We start from the raw sequence: 11,359 nt of genomic DNA on the forward strand, positions 1-11,359 counted from the left end.
TAAGCCAGGATGTGTCCCTAGACAACTGCAAGTAGGGACTGGGAAGGTTGTAGAACAATGTTTTTACACACTTACTGGGAGCAGCCCAGCGCTATTACCATGAACCTAGAACTCATGGATGTTACTCAGGGTAAATAGCCACGTAGAATTAGAAAGGATTTGGGAGCTGGTTTTCTGTTCTTAGTCCTTTGTGAAGCACAGTTACTCATCCGTGGCCTGAGAGCAGACATATGTAAAACATGGATGTAGCCGCCCTCATTTGTGGTGAGCACTGCTCTTGCTTTGATGCACATATGGAAAACGCTGAGACTGAGGTGCAGCTGGGTGCCAGGGGTGTGCACTGCACAAGACTGAAAGCAAGTGCCTCCTTAAATTTTGTGCCCTTGGCTCCTCATTCCCCTCATCCTAGTCCCTGCCCTACATATGCATCAACAGCTAGTTTCTTTGGCTTCTGGAATTCTTTTGGAAACATAAATAGGAAAAAAAAAGTATTTTTTTCAAGATCAGTTTGATGGCGTAAGTTTTATTCCCTGGGATCTGTCGTGTCGTGTCACTTGTTGGAGTCCATGCTAGGTGTTGGTTTTCCCCACTTCTCCTCACTTGAGTGTTTAGGGGTGGCCCCTCAATTCTTATCCCTACTTTGTCTTTCCAAGTTTTCCTTATTGAAATATCTTGTAACTGAATTGGACAAGAGGTTTTATTTAACATACGAGTATCTATAAAAGAATGCTATTTAACAAATAAGTTTTACATGGAACTTTTTTTTTATATGAATTTTGGGGAAATGTTGAGAGCCACCGACATGCTTTTTTTTTTCCTCTGGTAGTTGTAACTTCATGGGGAACTAATGGGGTTCATTTCTGGGGGTACAATGTGTCAATTAAACTATTTTTATCTGTATTTATGCAAGCATTGTATGAGCATCATTTTTTAGTATCCATCCTAAATAATTTAAAAATGGGTTAACATGCACAGAAATAAAATTGCCTAGGAAACAGCTGTAGATGAGGCTTGCCACTTGCCTGAATAAAAGGAAAGAGAAATAAACAGAACGATATGTCAGTCTAACAGTATGTAGACACCCATCTATACGATGACCAGTAAAACATTCACAGTTGTTTTTCTGGCAGAAACAAAACATTCATGGAATGCACACTAAGGGAGAAACAACTGGTGTTCACACTCATGCACACACACAACCACAACGGGAGATGGCTCTTCCAAGATCAAGAAGCCATCGTTAGGAGAAACACAGAGACGGTAAATCAGTGGCAAAGAAGAAAGAAATTGCACGTGACATGATTCTTGTATAACTTATAAAATATAAAATGCTACTGGGTGAACCACGGGCATGGTCTGAAGCAAAGCAAGAATTCAAGGATAGGAAGGTTTAATACAATTTTTATTGTATTAAGATGGAACAGCTGCTGAAATGGATATCGGGCTAGAATGGCCCATCCTCGTCTCTGCTGAGCCATTTCGTCTCTAAGAAATAAGCTTTTTTGGAAGATAAAATAAAAACTTTCATTTTTCTTATTCTCAGTGATAGAACAGATAAGTTGTTCAAAATAATAGTATCAATAATGTATCCGATTATGCACGCTATGGATAACTGAGATGAATGACAGCAGTGAAACAAGGGACAGGAGGGAGGAATTATGATTTTTTTACTTTTTTATTTTTAAGCTGGATCTATAATGTTTTATTTCTTTAAAAGAGACAGATCTTAAGCAAAAATGGCAAAGCTAGCGTCTTACATTTCTGTGGTCTGTACGTTGGCATCTCATTATTATTCTATAATTTCAAATTTATTTCATAATACAAATTTTAATATGAAAGATAGATCTTAGCACAGCGCCCAGCATCCAATGACTCCTCCAGAACTGTCAGCTACTATTCTGACGCTGTCCTCCCATGCCACACCCTTACCTGGACAATGCTCTCTCTCCTGGCTCTGTTCTCTTAACAATGTGGGGGATGTCTTATTCTTTTTGACTCAGTTTATGGAAACTTCTATCCTGGCTGCTCACAGCTAGCTCACATAACCTCAAGGGTAGAACTTGCATGTCTGAGGACCAGATCTAAGAAATGGAACTTTAAGGAGCAGGAGTTGGAAGGTCCTTGACTCCCAATGGCTGAGGACTCAGGTATTCCAAAGACAGCACAGCTATCCTCTTGTCACCGCTGTCCGTGGGGGAGCATCCCCGCCAGCTTCCTCTAAGTTCTCATTACATTAGCAGCCTAAGCATTCTCCCTGGATCTCTTGTCCCTGCGACTGTGGTCTGTTTGTGGACGGGGTGAAAATCCCTGGTGATGTGGGCGTATCCCCGGAAGCTGGTCTTCCAAGTCCCATGGATGGTGCATGTTATCCTAAAGGTTGAGAAGTGAGTCTGGGAAAGCTTGATTTGTTTCTTTTCAATTTGACAGTAGAATGAAACCAAGACACCCGCATCATTTGACATAAAAATAAAAGACACCACAGTGAGGACATAGAATCAAGTCCTCCTGTAAGGGCCTCTAAGACGTTGCCCTGAAGGTGTGAGCATGGTGACTTCAAAAAAAAGGACTCATTTACCTCTGAAGTGTTCTGTTAGGAAAGAGGAGGAAATTTATGTTATCTTTCTGAAACCACTACCTGTCATCTCTGCTGCACGTGGCCCAATGGGTCCCATGAGAGAGGAAGGAGCCCCTTGTTTTATTAGGGGAATCACCAGTGATTGTGCAGAGCCACCGTGGAAATGACTGCTGTAATAGACACAGGTGATGGCAAGTCCAAATATGGGTACTTCCCAGGTGATGGCAAGTCCAAATATGGGTACTTCCCAGGCCACTTCCACCCTCCAGACCCTGGACTCAAATTGTGGTCCGTTCCAAAGTCCTGCTTCCTTTGCAACATCTGTCTATCTTATTCACTGTTTTCACCATTAGAACAGAAATGGGAGCTTATTGTAAAATATCTAGAAAACGTGTGCATATATAAACAAAAAAATAAAATGGCCAGAAATAACCACGAACAACAACAACGACAAAGATTATTTAAAAGACGGCTAGCTGGTGTAGGAAGAGCTTTTCTGTGAGCCAGGAGATAACTCCAAGGATTTCCACAGTGTTCAGTGGAGAGGGGGCCCCATGTTGTAGAGAGAAGTACATGCTAATTCAAACATAATTATTTAAATGAAGTCTGCTCCTTCTCAAAGTTACTTTCAATGTTATCTCCATTTGATACTTGACATTTGGCCCAGGCGTAATGGGAATTCATTTCTGAAATAGAAGCATCATAACTCAATTACAGGATGAGTCACACAGTCAGCCAGGCCTCTTCCCCCGAAAAAAACACTGTAGAGTTTGGGGGGGGGTGAGGGGGCTTCACTGTGGGTGGGGAGATGACGGATATCAGCGTAGTGATGAGGAGCCTGTTTCCAGCAGTGTGCAAAATACACAGTTCCCGCGGCAAGAGTGCTTGGCTTTGTCCAAGAAGCAAACTCAGAGAATGAAATGTGGCAGAGGTTCTCATTAGAGCCGGAAACCACCGCCTCCCTGAAGAGGGCTTTGTGAAGAGAGGTGACCTAGAGTCTGTCAGGGAGACACTGTCACTCCCGGGCAGGACGTTTGTTCCTTGAGCTAAAACTCAGTCGACTCAAAGTGAAGAGCCGAACACAGGGCTGGGATCCCTTTTCCAAATTTTCCAAACCACCTCCCTCTCTTGTGTGTGTGTGTGTGTGTGTGTGTGTGTGTGATATTTACTGAAAAGCTAAAGAATAAACATTTTAGTGTGAAACAATGTTGACTCTAAATTTTTCTGAGCTTTGGTCTTGACCCTCATCAGCTTAACAAAATCTCATTGGTGTCATATCTGCTCTAAAATTTTCTTGCTGATTAGAAAGCATGAGTTATGTTCACCCTTGGTTTTCATCTCCATAGCAGGCGTTGCATCCTAAAAGACATAAACCAGTGGGAAAATGGACCTGCTTTATTAGATTCTGAAATGCAGCTCCCTGGGAGTCATATGACGTTTGCCTGAATGGAGCAGAATTTTAGTGAATGAGATATCCAAATTGTTGATCTGAAAAAACAATTTCATCCAAAATGTGGTATAGGTAAAGTCCTTTCCTTCACTGCGGGATGGAAAGGCTTAGATTAATCCTCAGACAGGCTCTAGAATTCCTCTTGAGCACAGTCAGTTTTGCAAACACTCTGAGGTACAGAAGGTGTGGACGCTTCAATAAGACCACACCACCCACAACTTTTGAGAATGTGAGATGTCGATCCCCATGGTCTGGATATGCTGTTTTAGAGGCCCAAACACGGGGATGCAGAAGCAGCGGCCACAAGAAAGGATGAGTTTAAATCCGTAGGTGCATTAAGCCGGGAGAAAGCAAGAAGAGAAGACACTTGAAGTTTTCCTTGGGAATAAACGGCACCTCGCCAACCCCAGGAAACACAGGGGTGAAATTGACTTCTTAGCTTTTATTATGCAAACGGGCAGGATAAAGTTCCCAGGCTGGAATCATCCTTAAATCAAACCACATTTGGAAAATTGAAAACATCAAAGCAGGTGGAAAGATGCATTATTTGTTCCACTGCCACATCGGTAGCCTGTTATTATTTTGACGATGTTAGGTGACTTGAAAGTCCCATCTGAATACAGCAGTGAAACTGTTTTTTTTTTTTCCTCCACTCAATAGCTTCAATTCTCCATTTCTCTCTCTGTGTAAATACCCCATAAGCGCCTTCTGAACGAAACAGCCCTCTCCCCAACCAAAACTCTACTGACTAATATAATACATACTCTCTATGTCACAAAGAATCCTCCTTTAAAACAATGGGGGAAAGATATGATAAAATATTGACTGCAGGGGTTCATGTATGCAATGTAGACATATTGAAACACTAAAAGGTAGATTGGAACAAGTACATTATACAGTAAAAGCATGCAAAACTGTCAATTTTAAATATACAGCCAAACTGCTCTGAAATATTCAACCTGGAGGAGAGAAGGCATTTAGAGAGAACCGGTGAGATGCACTGAATTGAAAACCTGGCACACGTTTGGGACGGTTGATGGTACCACTGGCACATTCTAGTCTCTCTCCTCATTCCTTTTGAATTTTGTTTCCCTAGAATTGCTTCAGAAATAAAATGACTTCATTTTCCTGCATAAAGATATCTACTAACCACAGGGTGTCACCTATTTAAACGTGGCATGTTTAAATGTTCTTCGATGCCATTCCAGTCTTTTATGCATGCACTTTAGCTCTTCACTCTCCACCATTCACAATGGTGAATGGTGAATGGCCATCCGGGACGAACGTAGGACTCAGAAGAAGGGGTTAGGGGCCACGTTCAGACATTCAGACGAAAAGAAGTGGTTCCTTCAGTCGTGTGTGCTGGCTCCCACACTAAGTTTGATGCAGTCTCCCAGGATTCTTTTCAGGGCTGTACACACACCTGGTTTCCCCCAAGGTTTTGGCAAACAGGAGTGACTGCATTGATTGGACGCAGGTTTTCAAAGGCGGATAAACTGGTCCTGCGTTTCTAGTTATCCAGCTGGTCCGCTTGGGGGCAAAAACATACAGCTCTCATTTAACAACATTTCTATCTAAAGAATTTGGTGCTTTTTAGCAAATCCGAAAAGATAAATGCAAACTTAACATAAGAGTCTTAAAAGTACTGGGAAATCTCACCTCTAAGAAACATTTTATTTATTCTTGTAGCAGCCCAGACAAAAGTTATTTGTAGAGAGATGACCCAGTGTGGTGAAGACAGGGAGAGGTCAAAGGTCCCTCACATCCTCTCAGGGGCCAAACCAAACCAACACTCAGATGAAGTGAGTGCTAACTGTTTATCCAACGGCTGTCTCTGCACCTCTTTTGAGCTATATTTGTTAACAGCTTGGATGTGTGCATGTGTATGTGTGTAGTTGTGTTTATGTGTGTGCTGTGTATGGTGTGTGTGTGTATATGTTGATGTGTGTATGTAGATGTATGTTTGTGAGTGTTTATGTGTGTGTGTGGGTATTTATATGTGTGTGTGGTGTATGTATGTGGGTGGCTGTTTATGTGCATGTGTGTTTGTGTATGTGTATCTATGTGTGTGAGTATTTACATGTATGTATGTGTTTGTGTGCGTTTATGTAACTATGTGGGGGTATTTTTCTGTGTGTGTGTGGTACGCATGTATGTATATGTGTGTATGTTTGTGTGTATGTGCATGTTTGCTCATGTATGTGTGTAAGTATGTTTGTGTGTGTGCGTGCCTGTGTGTCTCTGTGTATTCATGTATGTGTGTGTTTGTGTGCATGCATGTTTGTGTGTGTTCATGTGTGTATGTGTTTGCGTTGGGGGCAGGGGCTTGTTTGGGTCTGAGATCCCCAGGGTGCTGATGCTGCGGAACCGGCAGAGCTCTAAAGACATAAGGAAAATGCGGGCTGACTGGGGATTCTGGTGGGATCTCTGAAGAGTTCCGCAGATGTTTCAGCTGGAACACTGGTGGACGCGTGTGCCAAGAACCCTCCAGCCCCTCCGTTAGCTGTGCACCACTTTTCGAGACTGCCAGCATCATCTTGGCCATTTTGGCAAATGCCACATTTTGCTTTCAAGGTGAAAAGAGAAATCTCCTTGGAAATCCAGGGTTTGAATAGCTTGATATGTCTGAATAATTCCCCTCGGCCGGGCCTGCTCTTTTGCCAAGCCCCGCGGGAGCCTGTGAGTAAATGGGCGGAGATGTGGAGGGTCTTTGTGACACTGAGTCTGTGAGGCAGAGTGCTTTCCCGCTTCAAAAGAGTTGGCGGAACATGAATCAAAATGCTCTCCCATCTTTCCAAGTCCATTCTTTTGCACCAACACTATTTCCAAACAAAAAAAATATTTTTTACGAATAGCTTCATCCAGTTCTTTTTCTAATGGAAAACAGCAGAGCTGAGCCACTGGCCACTGAGAGTTTTCCCAGATCTCAGTATGGATGTGTAACTTCTAGGATAATTGGGTTTAAAAATAGAGGGAACAGAGAAAGTTTGAAATGAGATTCATAAAGGAACAAATACTTTTTTTTTTAGAAGTTTATGTGCAAAGTACAATTACTGCATTTAATATTTTTTTTTTGTATTGAAGTTCTTAGTACCTACTGAAGATTTCTTCCTGAATTTATAAAATGTATATGTGTTATGGTGAGGGGGTGTTTGTTTTTAGAAATCTTAAGATGTATAGGAAAATGCAGAGAAAAGTTTAATGTAAACTCTTCCCCAGCTGGAGGTGAGTGGACACTGTTAACTCTCTAGATGGGAAATGACAATCCAGGGGCTTTCAAGTCCACTGGGGAAACTTTCCTCTCACTGAAAAAGGCTGAGATGTCATCAGTAGATACAACCAGCTGGTGTTTGTGTTTTAGGAGAAGTGTGAAAATGTGTGTGGCTTTAATTGTTGGTCTGGTCGTTTGTTTGGATGAAATTTGTTTTTTATTGCATTTTATTTTAGGTTAAGGATAATCTCTTCAGATATTGCAGAGGCTGAGGGTACAGGCCACCTTTTGTTCATTGGGATAAAGAACTTTTTGATGGAATGGGTGCTGTTTTGGAATCTGAGGTCTGTGTGAGGCTGACTTTTCTGCCCATTGAAAAATGTTTGACATGTTTAGGGTGGCTTAGGGGGCTAATGACCTGTCACTACCCCCTTTGCTTCTTCTTTCTGAAATCATGTATAAAATGGGGGGGGGTCACTCACAACTTTGATATTTTATTGCAAATTTAGAATTAAACAACCCATTACTTTTATGATAAAATCTGATCCAATGAAGGAAATAACCCATAATTATAGGTATAGACACTGCCTATAAAAGGTACTCAGTTCACACCTTTCTTTCTTCTTCACAGAGGGTTTTCTTTCTCATTTCAGTTCCACTTCAGAATATCCTTTTTATTCCGGGTTCCATGGACCCTCCTATGCAGGGCAGTCACTTCCCAATTGTATAACCATTTTAGGTGGATGTGGGGAAACCACAGATGGCATCTGTGGGCCCACATCTCCCATCACTCGGTCCTTCTATTTCATTCTTTTGTTTTGAAGATTCCACTTGCACCTCTGTACAACCCCACTGGACCGACCCCCTCGCAGCTGCACTCAGGCATGAATTGTGCCAGACCCACAGCCAAAGGATGCACCAAAAGATGCCAGGATTTGCACGTGGAAGGACTGAGCTGCCCCTTCCTGGCACAGGACACAGAAGCACAGGGTGGCCTCTGCTGGTTTCTCCTGCATCCATACCCTTTTAATACTTATCCTCCAGGGGGAGCCTTGTTTTTGACTTCTAGATGTGTCATCACTGTAAGCTACAGCTTGAATTCCAGAAACAAATGGAAGAACGATCAGTCCTTATGCATGATATTCTTGGTGAGCATCACACCCCATTGGGGGTTTAGGCAAACTCTGAGACATAGGAAGAGCAGACGCTGGAGTGGAGAATCAAATAACAAAGCAATGGTCAAACCCGGGAGGAAAGAGGTGGTTACAAAACACTCTGAAAGACACACTCTTTCCTGTTGCTTAATATTTTACAGACGACTCGTGCTCATGGAGGAAAAGGGTGTTTCCATACCAATGGCAAATTAATGTCGACATTGCTTATCTATAATACGTATTTAAATAATGTGTGTTTTTTCACATATTAATGTGTATGCCAACATTAGTCCCCAGCCACAGACTCCTGTCTCCAGGCAATGAGTAGGAACTGGGCTCCTAAGGCCAGACGTGGGTTTGAGAGAGAATCGGGGCGAGGTCCTCTAGGGGATTGTCTGATAAAACGACCGTGCAAATGCAGCAACTCTCTGGAAGAGAATGAGTAGAGCTTTCCACAGGTCAGCGAAGGAGGGGCAAGTGGCCAGCTGGACCAGCGATGGCTCATCTTGGTCATGGCAGCTGCAGGAGGGATGAGCCCAGCGGAGAACTTCCGAAGAGAGCAAAGATGCAGCATGAACGCGTGTTGGATCCAGAGACAATGACGGTCTCTTACAAAGTTAACAGTTCAAGGGAAACTTTCACCAGGCCCCGTGTCTCCCCAGGATCCCTCAGGTGCTAGGGAGTCACCAAACAGCCGAAGGCTGAGGGTTGGCAAAAGCAGGAGAGATGAAGTGAGAAACTCTCCCACCACAGCTCCAGCCAGAGGCAGATCCACGCTGGGGAGGGGAGAAGGTTTGCAGTTAACTCAAGAACACAGTGTTGGTCTGTATCTTGGACGGGATATTTTAATGAATGAACTGAGATTGTATTCATTACCGACACTGTCCATGGATGGCTGTAAAGAGTTAAGGTCCCCCGAGGTTTGTGTCCAGAGTCTACACTGGGGCTTCATTACACATGTACAAAGGATTCATGGAACCATGCCCCTCTCCTCACTGGAGGTCGGGCTGATATCACCGGGCTCAAATCCCCCAGCTTCTAAGCACCTGGTTGGTTCTGGCCTGGCTGAACCTGCCCTGTGTCAGCTCATCAGCCTAAACTCTCAGGTGTGGTCTGCGGGCCCAATGAAAAACAAAGACACGGCCATTCTTCAGGGAATCGCAGGGCCTTAGATGTTCCCTCCCTGGAGCCATGGCAAAGGACAGACCTCACTTTGGATAAAGTGAAGTCTTCACTACACAATAGTCTGTTATTTAAACATGAACATAGGGCCGGCCCCGTGGCTTAGAAGTTAAGTGCGTGCGCTCCGCTGCTGGCGGCCCGGGTTTGGATCCCGGGCGCGCACCGACGCACTGCTTCTCCGGCCATGCTGAGGCCGCGTCCCGCGTACAGCAACTAGAAGGATGTGCAACTATGACATACAACTATCTACTGGGACTTTGGGGGAAAAAGAAATAAGTAAATAAAATTATTAAAAAAAAACATGAACATAGAAGTGAATTTACAGAGAGGCAGGGGAATGTCTGCCCTGAATAAACTTGAAAAGGACGGTGGGAGACAGAAGAGCATTTGTGTTCTGGCCCCATGTCACATGCAGTGCACTCTTGTCAGTCGAACGTGGAATTGAGGGGAGACTGGAGTAGATACTGTGCTCTGGACAATGTCACAGTTTGACATCACGATCGTGTTTTCTTCTCTCATCCCTTGTGACCCCAGGGAGGTCAAGGCACCATGTGGGTTTGGGCTCTGTCTTCACAGTGTGATATCCCAACCGCAGGGGCCACAGCCGCAGGAGGAGAATCTGGCTGGAGGTAGGGGTTGACTTCAACTTACAGGTGCTTCTTACATTGTGAAATGCCTTCCCGCCATCTCCTAACTTGATCTTTTCAAGAACCTTGGAGGAAGGTGGGTCAGAATATTGCTATTTCATTTTACAGATGGGAACCCCAGCAGTTAGAACTCGCCCACCAGCCCAGTGTGTTGGTGGAAGAAGCAGAACTAACATCCAAGATTCCTCCCATTCCATGGCCCATTCCAGTAACCCTGTATCAGAAGCCCACGAGTGCCCTTGGGACACTGTGAGGCTGCTATCTCTCTGAAGTTTAGCACAAGAGACCATTCAGCATCTTTCTCTGTGCCATCCGTGCAGTGCTCTGGCTGGACTAAGGGCTGGAGTCATTTCCATATGTATAAAGTAAAGAACACCACACAGTCAAGCCCTTGAGCTAAGAAACTTTCAGTGTAGCACCAAAAGTTTATGCCGGCATCATGCTTATCCCCCGCAAAGACGGAGAAGAGAAGAGGCACTGGGTGGGAAGGAGAGCGGGGAACGGAGCTATGCCAGTAGGTCTCGAGACTCAGAATCAAACAACAGCCCAGCGCTGATGCATACTCAGCCGGCAGCCTGTCCGGTTGCAGTCCATTTAGCATGACGCTGTGAGCTGGAAGACAAAAGCCCAAGAGCTCATTACCATGAGCCGACTTGGAAAAGTTTGGAGCAAGTGCTGAATTTGATGGCATTTGAATAACGTGATGAACGCACTTATTTATTTATTGTTGAGCAGCTTCAAGATGCCCAACAACGCTCCCTCGTGTAGAATGTCTGGCAGCAGAGGGACAGCTGATCATCAATTGGAGAAAGAATTAGGAGTGTTATTTTTAACTCCCATTATTAGAGGAAACACACACATCTGGCGTCTTGTGAAGAGTGATCATTAGCTGTTCAGCTGAGATACAGCCTGGTGTCTACAATGCATCGTTTTCCAATTATTTTGATATTTTTCAATGCCTTAAATGCTAGAGGCATATAAAATTCAGCTCATTTAATCTCTCTAAATTACAGTTTCTCCATCTGCCATGGTCTTACAGTTCAATAAAATCATTACTTTTTATAAACCTAGTAAAATCATGGAAACTATTGGGGGCAGCTCAGCTTCAGATTGGATTTCTTTTTGGAAGAATAAATATAT

Source organism: Ceratotherium simum, chromosome 35 (assembly GCF_057802395.1).
Source record: "Ceratotherium simum simum isolate JZ-2026a chromosome 35, ASM5780239v1, whole genome shotgun sequence".
Lineage (NCBI taxonomy): Eukaryota > Metazoa > Chordata > Mammalia > Perissodactyla > Rhinocerotidae > Ceratotherium > Ceratotherium simum.